Source organism: Pleurodeles waltl, chromosome 8, assembly GCF_031143425.1.
Source record: "Pleurodeles waltl isolate 20211129_DDA chromosome 8, aPleWal1.hap1.20221129, whole genome shotgun sequence".
Taxonomy (NCBI): domain Eukaryota; kingdom Metazoa; phylum Chordata; class Amphibia; order Caudata; family Salamandridae; genus Pleurodeles; species Pleurodeles waltl.
Genome location: NC_090447.1, coordinates 101358866 through 101374131, shown reverse-complemented (window position 1 = coordinate 101374131; position 15266 = coordinate 101358866). Strand labels below are relative to the sequence as shown.

The 15266-nt window shown below is 43.7% G+C and overlaps 1 protein-coding gene across 2 annotated transcripts in view; it reads right to left on the bottom strand.

Annotated features, from left to right (window-relative positions):
- FAM168A (family with sequence similarity 168 member A) overlaps positions 1 to 15266 on the bottom strand; it is a 345391-nt gene that overhangs the window by 297606 nt on the left and 32519 nt on the right. For both annotated transcript variants that reach the window (XM_069203838.1, XM_069203839.1), the window contains exon 2: positions 2229 to 2382. The gene's annotated coding sequence lies outside the window, so the exon portion shown is untranslated. The remainder of the gene's footprint in view (positions 1 to 2228; positions 2383 to 15266) is intronic.

Here is a 15266-nt window from a genome sequence, read left to right as displayed (position 1 = left end):
ACAGGGATACACATGAAGTTGTTTAGAAAGTGATCACTTTGGAAAGAAAACGTGCAAATACAGTCAATAAATGTCTCAAAAGTCCATTTTAAAGAGGCCAAAGGCACAGTTATTCATTTTAATAAGTGGGGTTCAGAGGTTTGCTGACACCAGGCACCAAGGCAGATGTATGTCTTGAGAGCAATGAGGACAGCAGTACTGCACATCATTTGCTGTCAAGTGCTCCGCTTGCAGGCGAACTTGATATTAAAAGGCAGGTCATGGTTTCAGTTTTTACTGCAGAGCAAACATACAAATGCAAAAAAGATAAAGCCTCTTCAGGGTGGGGGTGCTCAAGTCGTATTGTGCAATTTAGCAGCTTTTGTGTTAATTTTTTGAGGCAGTGATTCATCACGAGCAGATAAAAGAATGTTGAATGAAAACATGAATTCTGAGAGGTGCCCATGACGTCTGCTCAAAGCAAATTGACATATAAGGCCCACAAAATACAAATGGAACTGTCGATCACAAAGAAAAACATGACATGAGTAGGCATTAGCTCTTCTGATTGAAAAAGCAAAAAACCTTCATTCCAAGAAACTGAGTTCACAACACTGCTAACTTTAAACTGCTTGCAAGAACAGAGGCAACGTTCTGCTCAATGCTCTCCAAACCGGTACCACTAAAAGGCACTCATCACAATGTGCTACAAAGGCATGAAGAAGTCTGACCACATCACTCCAACACTACTACGGCTCCCTATCCAAGCCTGTATTCACCTTCAAAATCTGCTATAAAACCTGCACACTTTACAGACCTTAAATAGGAACCAACCAACCACCTCGGGTGGTTACCTCCAAGCCGGGACAGCACCAAACCAGAGATAAAAAAAAATTAAAAAGGAACACAGAAGACAAATTTCCTTCTGCATTTCTTCAAGGAGCACCAATACAATGTGCGTTAGGAGTCTACCTTAGAGGATCCTACGTAAAACAACCACAGATCTTCTTCAGTGATTACTATAACGTGAAGCTCACTATGTATAAATATAAACCATGTGCGTTGAGGGTTGACATGATGTGAAGTGTGGGGAGCGCTGGAGATACTGCCTTACAAGGCATCAAAGATGGGCGACTGCCGTTGAGTAGGCTGAACTATGAGTTTGAGGAGATAGATTTCCCTGGAAAGTGGAGAGGCTGCCTGAGAACCATGTCAATAGCTGGGCTGGCTGAGACCGCTGGTACGTAAAGGCCCACAGGAAAAGACTTGCTGAATCGCACAAATTCACAGTAAATGAAACGTGAATGGGAACCCCCGACAAGCAACTACTTCCTGTGCAGCTCCAGGGCCCATAGGCTTGGAAGCTGTATCCAGTCTGGCTCTAGCTGCAGTGAGGGGAGACCACATTTATCTTTGAAGCCATAAGAAGCAGAGGCCATCAGAGTGAACTCATTTCTAAGACACACTGAAAATACAAGAATAGCTAAATAATTGAAACACAGTGCATAAATTAAGAGACTGAGACAGTGAATGTGTTTATTAAAAGAACAACTCAGCGGTTCAAGAGCTACCTGCGATCAAGGGACTGTAATTCTCACGTTAGGGATAAACTATCTTCTAAAAGTGATTCCAAGCTATAGTTAAAGCCTTGTTGGTAAATACTAGTTGTCTGTTTCGTGTGAATTGTGCATTTGCTGTACCTTGAACTATATTCAGTGTTTAAGTAAAGGGTTTCTTCCACTGTGAATTCATCCTTGGATCATGACTTTTGACACCATGTTCTAGTGAGGTTATCCTACAGTGCACGGACACTGGGTAGGGTAGTGGCACTGTGAAGTAACACGCTGAGAAAGACTGCTACTAGAAATGCCCACCAAGGTAGTTGGTTTTCAAGATTCTGCGGGCTACCATGCAAAGTGGTGCCAGAATGGGGAGGGTCACCTGGCACTAGCAGAAAGGGCAGTGCACAGAATATTACAAGTGGACACAAAACCAGCCTAAAGTCCCCCTTGATTAGAGAAGGGCCAAAAACAGGTATTAACACACATAAACACATGGATATTTATGATAAATGAATAATATGCAAAACTGCATTTTCCTCAATATCAATTTGCCTGAAAAAACTTTAAATAACCATGCGTAGAACAAACCTTTCATTTCAATGAATCGGTATAATTTCATAGATCAGATAAGACAAGTAATTTTATGCAGCTCACAGAAATATACATTCACATCTAGAAGAACTGTACCTCTTTGGTGAACTGATGCTTTCTCTATCGCTCGACGGAGTGACTGTTATGCACAGCTGAAGAGGTGTATCTGGAAGCTTGAAAGGGTAACGTGAGGTGAAGAGATCCCTTCAGATTCAACGTTTTATATCAATAGCAGCTGCACAAGTTGATCCTGTGTGTGAGAAAAATGAACTTTATTCAGTGCTTCAAAGTACATGAAAAAGATTTTAAAAAACATGATCTAAACAGAAAGTCTGTCATCAGGATGCATAGGTTAAAACTTCACAAACTTCTTAAAGGATAGAACCTATCGCAAGGGATCAATCTGATTTTAAACTGGCCCGATCCACCTCAAACTTTTCGTACATTGTTTTGTCAACTATACCAACTTGATCCTCAAGCTGAAGTGGGAGACATATTTCTAGATGCAACAAAAGCATAAGGCTCATTCTAATGGAAGTGCTTGTTTACACTGCTGGCTTGGCAATGTTAGATGGTTAAAACGCCTCCACTGGGTCCCCATGACCCGCATACACCAAAATGGCCTTGTGTGGCAGCCGGTGATGATAGAGACTTGAACATGGCAGAAATTACTAATGTCGCCCATCCTCCTTTACAATGGCTATGAAGCATCTAGCTGGGCATCTTAGGCAAAATTATGCTGAGAGCAGACTTAGTTTCCTCTTGCAACGTATCCTCATGTCCAAGGAAGATGTCACACTGTGTGAAAAACCCTGAAGTTAGTGTTATCCATCTAAACCAAATATTCCTTAACTTTCTCCTGTTTCAAGAATATCCATAAATTCAGCCAAGGCGGAAATCTTTCTGTTGCTAGAGACCACTAACATGTGTAACTTGCACTTCTCACTTCATTGGCAGGGCCTCTCAGTTAAATACGTGGAAATTTGGGTATACACATATTTACATGTAGTTCTACAGAAAAACTATGCTGCAGTAATGTCGCACACTGAAACCCAAGTACATCGCTCGATCAGATTATCTTTCTCCCTGGCAGGTAGACTAAGGCTGGCCAAGACACCTGTCCTGCCAAAGCAGCCATACTTACTCACTGTTAGAAATGGGGTCTCTAGTTGGCAGAGGTATACACCCTTGTCCAAGTAGGGACCACAATCCTTGTCAAGGTAAGTCATACACAATCCAAATTATCCTGTTTCCACCCTCTGGTAGCTTGGCACCGAGCAGTGAGGCTTAACTTAGAAGGCAATGCATAAAGTATTTGTGCAATAAATCATACAGTAACACAGTGAAAACACAACAAAAAAAACCCCACAAAAATACACCGCACAGGTTTAGGAAAATATATGATATTTATCTGGTTAAATTAAGGTCAAAACGTTTAAGATTCAATAAGCACAAGTTGAGATATCACTTTTGCAGGATAAAAAATTCTTAAATCTTAGAAATCAACAGTTGTCTCTTGTTTGCATAAAGTACCTGGTTCGCTTCAAAAATAACACGCACGAGACCACAGAGGAGGAGATGCGTGGAAAAATAGGATGCATCGGAATTTCCAGTGCGGCACAGATGATGCACTGTTTCTTTCAACGTTGCAAAGGGCTTTGCGTTGACTTCCAGGGTGCAGTCTTGGTTCCTCACTGCGATGCGGGGATCTTTGACACTCATGGACGATGCAGGGAAAATCCTGGGCGTGCGAGAAGAAGTCACAAGCACTGTGTCGATCCGGTAGGCAATGCGTTGAATTTTCTGTAGCATGGCAGGCGCTGTGTTGATTTCTCACTCAGGAAGTTGGGCTGTGTCATTCCGGTTCCGCTGTGCTGCGATCCGGTAGGGCTGTACATCAAATTTACGGTCACAAGACAGGTGCTGCGTTGAAGTTTCACTCAGGAAGTTGGGCTGTGTCGTTCCAGTTTGACTGTGCATCAATTTTCTTGTCAAAAAGGCAGGCTGTGCATCGATTTTTGGGGCACAAGGAGTTTCCTCAAGAGACAGTCTTTTTAGCCCTGAGACTTCAGAAAACAGGAGGCAAGCTCAATCCAAGCCCTTGGAGAGCAGTTCTCAGCAAAGTCAGAGAGCAGCAAAGCAGCAGAGCAACAGCAGGACAGCAGTCCTTCTCAGCAAAGCAGTCCTTTGGGCAGCCAGGCAGTTCCTCTTGACAGGTTGCAAGTTCAGGTCCAGACATTTCTGATTTGGTGGAGTCAGGAACCCAGTTTATATACCCAAAAATGCCTTTTAAGTGGGGGAGACTTCAAAGAGTGGTTCTGAAGTGCACAAGGTCCCCTTCAAGTATAGGTCTGCCTTCCAGGGTCCCAGTAAAGGGTTTGGCAGTCCATTGTGTGAAGGCAGGCCACTAGCCTTCGAAATGTAAGTGTCAGGCCCTCCACCCTTCCAGCCCAGGAAGACCCATTCAGTATGCAGATGAGTGCAGGTGTGACTGAGTATCCTGTGTTTGTGGTTGCCTGGATGAAATGCAGAAGAAAGCTGCAAACCAGCCTAGCCCAGACGTTAACTGGAGACAGGCTGTAAGGCACAGATGGATATTGAGTGCAGAGAAATGCTCAGCTTCTAAAAGTGGCATTTCTAGAATAGTAATAAAATAAATCCAACCCCACCAATAAGCAGGGTTTTCTATTACCTTTCTGGCTATATTAAATATGGCCTGGTTACCCCTTTCTGATTAGAATCTACCACTCAAACGGTATATGAGGTTATCCCTAATGCTATCTTATGAAAGCAGCAGGCCTCACAGTAGTGGAAATCGAATTTAGGAGTTTTCCACTGCCAGGACATTAAACACACATGTACATGTCCTGCCTTTTACCTACATAGCACCCAGCCCTATGGGTTACCTAGGGCCTACCTTAGGGGTGACCTATTTGTAGAAAAAGGGGCGTTTAAGGCTTGGCAAGTAATTTTAAATGCCAAGTCGAAGTGGCAGTGAAACTGCACATACAGGCCTTGCAATGGCAGGCCTGAGACATGGTTAAGGGGCTACTTATGTGGGTGGCACAACCAGGGCTGCAGGCCCACTAGTAGCATTCAGTTTACAGGCCCTGGGCACCTGTAGTGCACTTTACTAGGGGCTTACAAGTAAATCAAATATGCCAATTGGGTATGAGCCAATGTTACCATGTTTCACTTTGGCACTGGTTAGCAGTGGTAAGGTGTCCAGAGTCCTAAAGCCATCAAAAATAAGGTCAGAAAAAGAGGAGGAAGGCAAAAAGTTTGGGGGTGACTGCAGAGAGGCCATTTCCAACACTCTTCAACATGGCCTTCCTACTAAGAAAAGCTTTTTTCAACCAACTGAAGACAAGCTTGACTTGTCTGATATGGATGTGTAAATAACCTATACTGAGATGGAATGTGCTACTGTTGCCAGTCGGACAAGGGGGTGTTTCTGCCCGGACTTTGAACTATTTTATCTGTGCGCACAGGCACAATTCAGTCACTTCTGGCAGCTCCCTATACCTCATCAACCTTCACCTGGTGATTGAGGCCTACTAAATACATTTGTGCCACATACCACAGCCATCTGAACACTCCCTAGTTTTCTACAGGGGCCACAGACACCATTCTCCTTTAGACATCTTTCTGTATTTTTGGATAATAGGGGCTTGTAAATCTGCTCAAGGGCAGCTCCCAGCCTCTCCCCTTGCCAAGACTAGCTCCATTAGAAAAGATGCTCACCAACCTAACACAGAAATGATAGGCATCCAGATTCTACAGAGAAATGCAAGCTAGCGCCCTGGGGTTTAGGGCCAGCATCAGTCGTAAATGGTTAATGGATATTAGACCTCCCCTGACAGACACAAAATAGAACTTCTCCCTCAAGGTAACTGGGGCACCCTTATCCAACTACAAGTTACGACAAATACACATCAAATTCCTTCATAGACTGTTATACAGCTGGCTTTTTACGCCACATGGGCCTGTCACCCAATTCCTGCTGCGCTAGATGCAGCAAGACTAACACGTGTCCTCCACTTGGCTGGGTACCTCTCTCCAATACACACTTACTGGGCACAGGTACTAAAAACACTGTCTGACATCATGGGCCGCACATTCCCTCAATCGATACACACTGCAATGCTGGGTCGCATGAACGACTCCCCCAAGAGCAACGTAAGCGGACAGCATTATCCACACTACTAGCAAAGTGAAGAGTGATGATAGTTTGATCCCCAGGATTGCTTACCGGCTGCCTGACGTCCTTCAGGAACAACTGGACATATATTAGGATCTCATGCAACTCAAGACCAGGCCGAAAGATAAAAGGGCCCCCTGGCAGGCTTAGTTGTTACAATCAGGAACTGGGGCTTTGGGAAATTAGAACAATGATAATATGAGAATGTAAACAACTGACCACTGCATGATACATTGATCTCTGAACTGGCTCACCCACACATATAGGCTTAAGTAAATGATGATCTGGAGTAATGTTATGCAGTTTAAGGTGTTGCTGGGCTCATGAGCCCAAATGGACTAATGTTGCTGGACCACACAACAATTTTGTTTTACCCGAAGTCCTAAACGACCAGGTCAGTCCATATACCGATGTTACAAAGGGAAGCTGCTAACTATGCATGGACTATCTTGTGCAAAGTGTGGAAGCCTTAATAAAACAAACATTTGCAATACAATGAGTCTCACGGTTGCTCAAGTTAGAGCTATTAGCGTCGTAAATTCCTAACTGGACTTTTCTTGCCACCAATTGAAAATGAAAAGTAAAAGAGTTGACATAAGTGAGCCGATTCAAAGCGCCACGGCTGCCATGAGCATGAGTGCAAAGGAGTGACTCAAAAGGAAAAAGAAGTTTGCTTGCAGTCAAACGTATCATCAAATGTGCTATTATCTATGAAACAAGGTTGATTGCCAAGGCAGTAACCAAACCGCCACAAGGAGAGACAAACGTAAAACATTTACCAATTATAAAGGATTTTTGAAAGGCAAGCCCATGAACTAGTGATAGTGTTGAGCGTGTGGTGGGCATGTTTAAAAGCCCTCAGATAGATTACAACAGGCCAGAGCGCATGCGCGCTTAACCAAAAAAAAAAAAAAAAAAAAAAAAAGGCTAAATCAGTGGTAGCATTTTTCAAATATGAGACTCCAGTTTTAAGGTCACGCCTTAGCTAAGGGAGTATGGTTCCTTGTATGGGAATTCTGCGGACTAGTAGCTGGATTTTAGTTCAAATGTAGTCCAGTTATTTTTTTCCCAGCTGCTATATGTATAGTAAAAAAAAAACGTGTTTCCTTGACAGTGGTCAACTGGCCATGTTATAAACGTCACTTTTAGAGATTTCTGGCTTCTTTTAGCAAATAACTCTTAGGATTCTGGGACTGCTTGTTTAATTTTTCCTAGAATAAATATAGGCATACATGTCCCTGCATGCACCTGGAGCGAGCATCCAAAAACCCAAACGGTGTGAATGCTGTCAGAAACAGTTGGACATTTTCTGCCAGACCTAAATTTGTGACTTTTTTAATATTCATACGAGATTTCAGGAGTAATGGGGAACAGTGATATTCACAATTTCCTACTGAGGCTTTTAGAATTATTTGGAGAATTTCAGGCAACTGTCTTGCAAAAGCATTTTCTAATGCATTATTGTGGTAGGTGTATATTTACACGCGTAAGCGTGCCGCCAAAGTTCAATAGCGACAGAGGACACTTCTATGTTTTTTCACTGGGGGTGGCGGGGGCTCTTACTGTGGCGGGGTGGGGAGGCTCTTACTGTGGAGAAACACCTCCCCTTACGTCCCACCAATGCTGGGCGTTTCCTACCCCATACATACCCTGTATATAGATGAACAGACTACCAGGCTCTTTGTATGAATTCATCTGCAACCATATCCCGGATAGGATTGTGCCTGCCAAACGTTATGATACCTAAAACCTTTTAAGATTGTGGGTGATCAATTACAGGTATCTCCATCCTGGAATGTCCACAAATCTCTTCTGGGGACAGATCTGCTGATCCATACGGGGATATGTTTATGTTACTAGTGTAAATTCAAGTTTTGTGAATGGGATGTGTGAATTTACAGCCATAAACTGAGGAATTTGCGCACCAAATTTCAACTTAAATACAGAAATACTATTGTGAATCAGGTCCATTGTTCGTGCATTACATTTGACACAGCCACATCAATATTGAGTAACTGTCACACGCCATCTAAAACTGACATTAATTATGTTCTTCAGAGAAGGGTATATTTCAACATTTCTTTAGTAGCTTTTAAACTCTAGAATGCACATTTTAGAGCGTAAACTCATCATGTATACCTCAGATATTTCTATGAACGTATTCAGTCACCTTTGGTGAAACCCTTCTCACTCACCTCCCATTATTGGAGAAAAAAATGAAAACATAAATCACATTTACTTTTCATCGGGGATTAGGGATATTCTTTTAGAAACTCCTGTCTTGATTGAATATCACTCACTGCTCTATCTTTCGAGTTTACTGCATTAACAATGACAATACTTTGTTATTCAGCAGCATTTGAACTTCTATGCTGGTCAATGAGATGCCTCAAAAACTAGTCTACCCATTACCGTCTCCTTTCCTATACTGTTTGCCCATACTTTGCTTGTACCACACTGCATTACTTACACGCCACTACAAGCAGGTATATGTGGAGAGGCAAATTCAGCTATCTGCAGACTGATGGTGAGGATCTGACATTTTGGGTTCCACATCTGTGGACAGGAAAACTTTTTTGCAGAGGCACAGACTGCTGTAGGATTTCCCATCTGCCACCGCTTTATTCTAAGTAAAGAGTCCAATTTTGATTGGTTCCATGCTAGCCATCTTGACACTGCTGATTCAACCAATTTCACTGGCACCTCTTCAGCCAGTCCGAACCTGTTCCCATAGTCAGAGTAATGCGACTGGCTTTCGGCAGCCATTCAGAACAGCTGGCCAACATATGGGGTGGGCTTGGCAGGACAAGGAGAAACCTTACAATAACTGGTGTCCACCACGGCAGCTAGTCAGAATAGCAAAGGCAACCTTCAACTTCCTGGACCGTTTTACAGTCCACAGGAGGCACAAACTTGCTGATTTTTTTTACCACTGGGAAAATAGTATGAGCTGTGGAATAACATATACAAAAGGTGGTTTCTAACATTTTTGCTTTTCAGCTGTAATTTGCAGCCAGGACTACCTACAAGTTCCAGAACACAAAGTAAACAAGGCTGGATGAACCAAACACTGAAAACATAATGAGTAAAACCTGTTTCAAGCTGGAAGAAGGAGCCAGGATTCGTCACCAGGTAGCAAAAAACGTGTCTGAAGAGCAAAATGGATAGCACAATGCTATAGTGTGATTAATCTGTGATATTTACTTCTGAGTGAAGTATCTAGTCTGTAGCTAAGAATATATAATTTGGTAGAGCGGTAAGGTCCATCCTTTTGGGGGGGGGGGGGGCTCTGTCCACTGGCAGTTGAGTTCTCTCATTATATATGTCCAAATGTGGGGGGTGTTTGCTCCTGACAACTAATAAATACCCCTAATGGAAACCAAACAAGTGCTTGCAGCCTCAAGTGGCCTTGCCTGGACAGTCAAAGGTCTTGGTGGTGGTCTCCCTTGACCCTGTCATCTGACCAACTAGCTCCAATACAGTCCAAAAGGTTTGCAATCTGAGTGTTGATTTCAACAGCAATCTTGCAAACACTCTGCATGTGACATCAATCATTAAATGTGCCTTTTGCTATACGCGCTTGTTTCATAGCACCCTCCCTTTCCACAAACTACCACAAAGGACTGCACGAGTCCCAGTCTTAGTGGTATCTCACCTGGATTAATTTAATAGTATTCAAACACTTTAGTGTGCAAAATCAAGCAGCAAGATTAATCTGCGACCTAACATGCTATGATCACATTACTCCAGTACTCAGATCCCTGCACTGACTACAAATGAAAAAGGGAATCCACTGTAAAACTGTGTGCTTTGTACACACGTCTGCTCATGGTCATGCACCGTCATTTCACCAGACTGTTTCAGCCTTACCATCCATCATAGTGCTCGAGATCATCCTCTGAAGGCCAGTCGGCAACCAAAGCTTAAAACATTTGGAGGCAGATCTTACGATCTATGGGGCTCAGCCCTATAGGTCACTGTTCTCCACCCACTGAGAACAGAACAAAAACTTCCTGAAGTTTCGAGGAGGCCTTGAGATGCATGTATTTCACTCCTCATACGGCTCAGACACACTTCAGTCCTTTGTTGGCCTCCTACTCGAACATTCCTTATGTACATTTTATACCTATTCACCATGAAGACACCTAAAAATATAGGGTAAGTATAGTCCGTACCCATTAGGGCTGTTCACCCTTGGAAATATCATAACTCTTCTCCAGTCGTATGGTAATCGGATTGTTGCTAGCTTAGGTTTACCCCACTTGGTTATTCTATAGAATCATTCTTCCGGTGACTTTCACCCCTCTCAGATCCCAAAGGGTATTAGAAAATAACTTGTTGATTTTTAGTGCTTTAGAAAAAAAATGAAAGAAAACAAATTGACCAATTTGGGATCTTTGTAATGTTTCAATTGTTTCCTAAAAGCTCCTTTTACATGAGTTAATTTGAATGCTGAAACACAAGTTATTATCACACACCAAATATTGTCACACATTAATCTGGTAAATTATCCTTAGCTGGTTGCTAAAATGTTTGTAATTCCACTGATATTACCTATTATTCATGCACTTCAGTGGAATTTAGTCTAATTTTTGCATCACTATTATGGAATTATCAACCAGATGTTTTGGCCCACAAGTGCTGCTGAAACACTTAATCGAAATTGCTTTGGCAGCCATGAATTCTGTTGCCAAAGGCGTTTAACTTCCTCAGCATTAGTCTACAAATCCGAAATCCCACATCTCACTGGGCAATGGCAGAGAGCCCAGAAATGTGGGAATAGAGCATACCACCCATCTGCCAGGGACCCAATATGAAGGGTTCCTAAACAATAAGAGACTTGTACTACAAATACATCTCTATTTTGTGTGTTTTTCCCAGTGATTCCTATAAACAGTGTGGTAGAAACGTATGTTTTTTTAAATTTTTTTATCCGTAAGTGAATAACAAGAAAAGGATAGACTAGTATTTGTACAGAGTAGTCTCAGGAGATTTAAAAGATTGGAATGTTGACAGCTCCACTGAAGAAAGAGTGTCTCTGAAGTTATAAAGCCTGGTATAAGCCCTCAGCTTCAACATCCGAATGTTTGTCTTTCTGCTTCTTCCTTATGTTCTCAGCACGGACTGCACCTAAGCTACGGCGAAAATGCGTACTGAGTTACTTTTGTGGAATTGATACATTGAACACTGAAAAAAACCTACTTCTCGGGTGTTATGCTGAAATCTACTAAGATGGTCAGTTATAATTACCACGTCCCATAACTCACCCCAAATGCTAGATTATTCCAATTGAATAGTCCATATTGGTTAGTTCTGGTTTCAGTGATGCCAATAAGTAGCCAATTTCAGTGTTTCTTTTAGAGTTTAGGTACCTCTCAACCACACCCTCCCCGGATGAAATATTTTTCAGGGAATATCTTTTAAATTATATATTTAAAACTGATTTAGATATCTGCTGACCCTATGTTAAAATATGGTGACCACAATCACAACAGTGGTGAAAGTGAACCACAAGTATGTCTTCTTGTGCAAGAGAACCACGTCACATGTCTCCTGACAAGCATCTTCAATAACATGTTGCTTCCAAGGACAGTGCTAGACTATGCTGAAGGAATGGGGTCCACACAAAGTGATACTGCTCTTTACATGTGCAGCTTCAACCCCCATAACCAGGTCAGGACATTACCAAAGGCTGGTAGGAGCTGAACAGACTCGTGGGTTGCTGGCCCTTTACGTAGGACCCACAGGAAAGAGAACTTCCTGGCTCTCCATGATAAATTCTTGTAGTATGTTGTAAGGAAATGCCTCCTTGCCTTTGCCTTTTGCTGATGCCAAGTTATGATTGAAAGTGTGCTGGGACCCTGCTAACCAGCACCAGTGTTCTCTCCCTAAACTATACCTTTGCTTCCACAATTGGCACAGCCCGGGCACTCAGATACGTCCCTTGTAAATGATACCCCGGGTACCAAGGGCCCTGATGCCAGGGAAGGTCTCTAAGGGCTGTAGCATGTCTTATGCCACCCTGGGAACCCCTCACTCAGCACATGCACACTGCCTCACAGCTTGTGTGTGCTGGTGGGGAGAAAATGACTAAGTCGACATGGCCCCTCAGGGTGCCATGACAACCTCACACTGCCTATGGCATAGGTAAGTCACCCCTCTAGCAGGCCTTACAGCCCTAAGGCAGGGTGCATTAAACCATAGGTGAGGGCATATGTCCATGAGCACTATGCCCCTACAGTGTCGAAGCAAAACCTTAGACATTGTAAGTGCAGGGTAGCCATAAGAGTATATGGTCTGGGAGTTTGTCAAACACTAACTCCACAGTTCCATAATGGCTACACTGAAATCTGGGGAGTTTGGTATCCAACTTCTCAGCACAATAAATGCACACTGATGAAAGTGTGGAATCTATTGTAAAATGCACCCAGAGGGCATCTTAGATGCCCCCTGAATACCAATCAGACTTCTAGTGTGGGGCTGACCAGTTTCTGCCAGCCTGAACAACCAGACGAGTTGCCTTTGAAACTCTGTGGCCAGGAACAAAGCCTGTACAGGGTGGAGGTGCTTCTCGCCTCCCCCTGCAGAAACTGTAACACCTGGCGGTGAGCCTCAAAGGCTCATCCCCTTTGTTACAGTGCCACAGGGCATCCCAGCTAGTGGAGATGCCCGCCCTTCCGCCCACTGCCCTCAATTTTGGCGGCAAGGCTGGAGGAGATAATGAGAAAAACAAGGAGGAGTCACCCACCAGTCAGGACAGCCCCTAAGGTGCCCTGAGCTGAAGTGACCCCTGCCTTTGGAAATCCTCCATCTTAGTTTTGGGGGATTCCCCAAATAGGATTAGGGATGTGCCCCCCTCCCCTCAGGGAGGAGGCACAAGGAGGGTGTAGCCACCTTCAAGGACAGTAGCCATTGGCTACTGCCCCCCAGACCTAAACGCACCCCTAAAGTGAGTATTTAGGGGTACCCAAGAACCCAGAAAATCATATTCCTGCAACCTGAACTAAGAAGAAGGACTGCTGACCCGAAAGCCCTGCAGAGACGATGGAGACGACAACTGCTTTGGCCCCAGCCCTACCAGCCTGTCTCCTGACTCGAAAACATGCAACAGCAACGCATCCAACAGGGAGAGGACTTCCCTGAACCTAAGGACCAAGAAACTCCAGTGAGCAAACAGCAACAATATTGCTACTTTTCTGCAACTTTCAAAGACCTCACTCTTCCGGTCGGAAGTGTGAGACTTCACCATCTGCACCCGATGCCCCTGGCTCGAGATCCAGAGAACAAACACCACAGGGAGGACTCCCAGGCGACTGCGACCTCGTGTGTAGCCTGAGACAACTCCCCCCGGACCCCCACAGCGACGCATCCAGAGAGAACCCAGAGGCTCCCCCTGACCGCAACAGGCTGTCACAAGGGACCTGATGTCTGGACCAAGCACTGCACCCGCAGCCCCCAGGACCATAAGGAACCGAACTCCAGTGCAGGAGTGACCCCCCCCCCCCCCCCCCCCCCCCAGGTGACCCTCTGCCAAGCCCAGTAGGTGGCTGGCCCGAGAAGCCCCCCTGTGCCCTGCCTGCACCACCAGAGTGACCCCCGGGTCCCTCCGTTGAACCCAATACAAAACCCGATGCCTGCCTTGCGCTCTGCACCCGGCCGTCCCTGTGCCGCTGAGGGTGTGTTTTGTGCACCTACTTGTGTCCCCCCCAGTGCTCTACAAAACCCCCCTGGTCTGCCCCCCGAGGACGCGGGTACTTAACTACTGGCAGACTGGAACCGGAGCACCCCTGTTCTCCATAGGCACCTATATGTTTTGGGCACCTCTTTGACCTCTGCACCTGACCGTCCCCGAGCTGCTGGTGTGGTAAATTTGGGGTTGCCTTGAATTCCCGACGGTAGGCTGCCTATGCCCAGGAACTGAGACTTGTAAGTGTCTTACTTACCTCACAATCTAACCAATACTTCCCTGCCCCAGGAACTGTTGATTTTTGCACGGTCTACCTTTAAAATAGCTTATTGCCATTTTAACAACAACTGTATATGTTATTGCTCTAATTCAAAGTTCCTAACTTACCTGTGTGGAGTACCTTGCATTTTATGTATTTACTTCAAATCTTGAACTTGTGGTTCTAAAAATAAATTAAGAAAATATATTTTTCAATATAAAAACTATTGGCCTGGAGTGAAGTCTTTAAGTGTGTGTTCCTCATTTATTGCCTGCCTGTGTGTGTACAACAAATGCTTAACACTACCCTCTGAGCCTACTGCTCGACCACACTACCACAAAATAGAGCATTAGAATTATCTAATTTTGCACTATCTTACCTCTAAGGGGAACCATTGCACACTATTTCTTACTTTGAGATACTATATACAGAGCTAACCTCCTTCATATGTCATGATTTTGGCGGGGGGGGGACTCGGTGTCAAAATGGATGTTAAATGTGGCAAAGAATGCTTGGGTGCATGCAAGGTGAGGTAACCATGGTTCATGCAGTCCTCCCTCTACAGACTTGGATTCTTGGATACTTTTTACAGTTTAAATGATAAAAGTATTTTAATGAAACTATAACACTGCTTGAACACTGTATCTATTGAAGGAGGTATATTCGCTGCCTGAAATAGCTATTCTGCCCCATAGTACCATGCACGCGTAAGCCTCGATTGTTTGATTTTACTACCCACATTGAACATCAAAGAAAACAAATAAGTGGTGTATAATAGTGATTGAGAACTCTGGTGAGTAACAGTTTAAAAACAAAATTAAGATAAAAATAAGATAAAAATAAGATAAAAATAAGATAAAAATAAGATAAAAATAAGATAAAAATAAGATAAAAATAAGATAAAAATAAGATAAAAATAAAAATGGAAAAATGTCAGATATATTTGGCAAGTTAGTCTGCCAGATTTAGATTTTAAAATAGCATTTC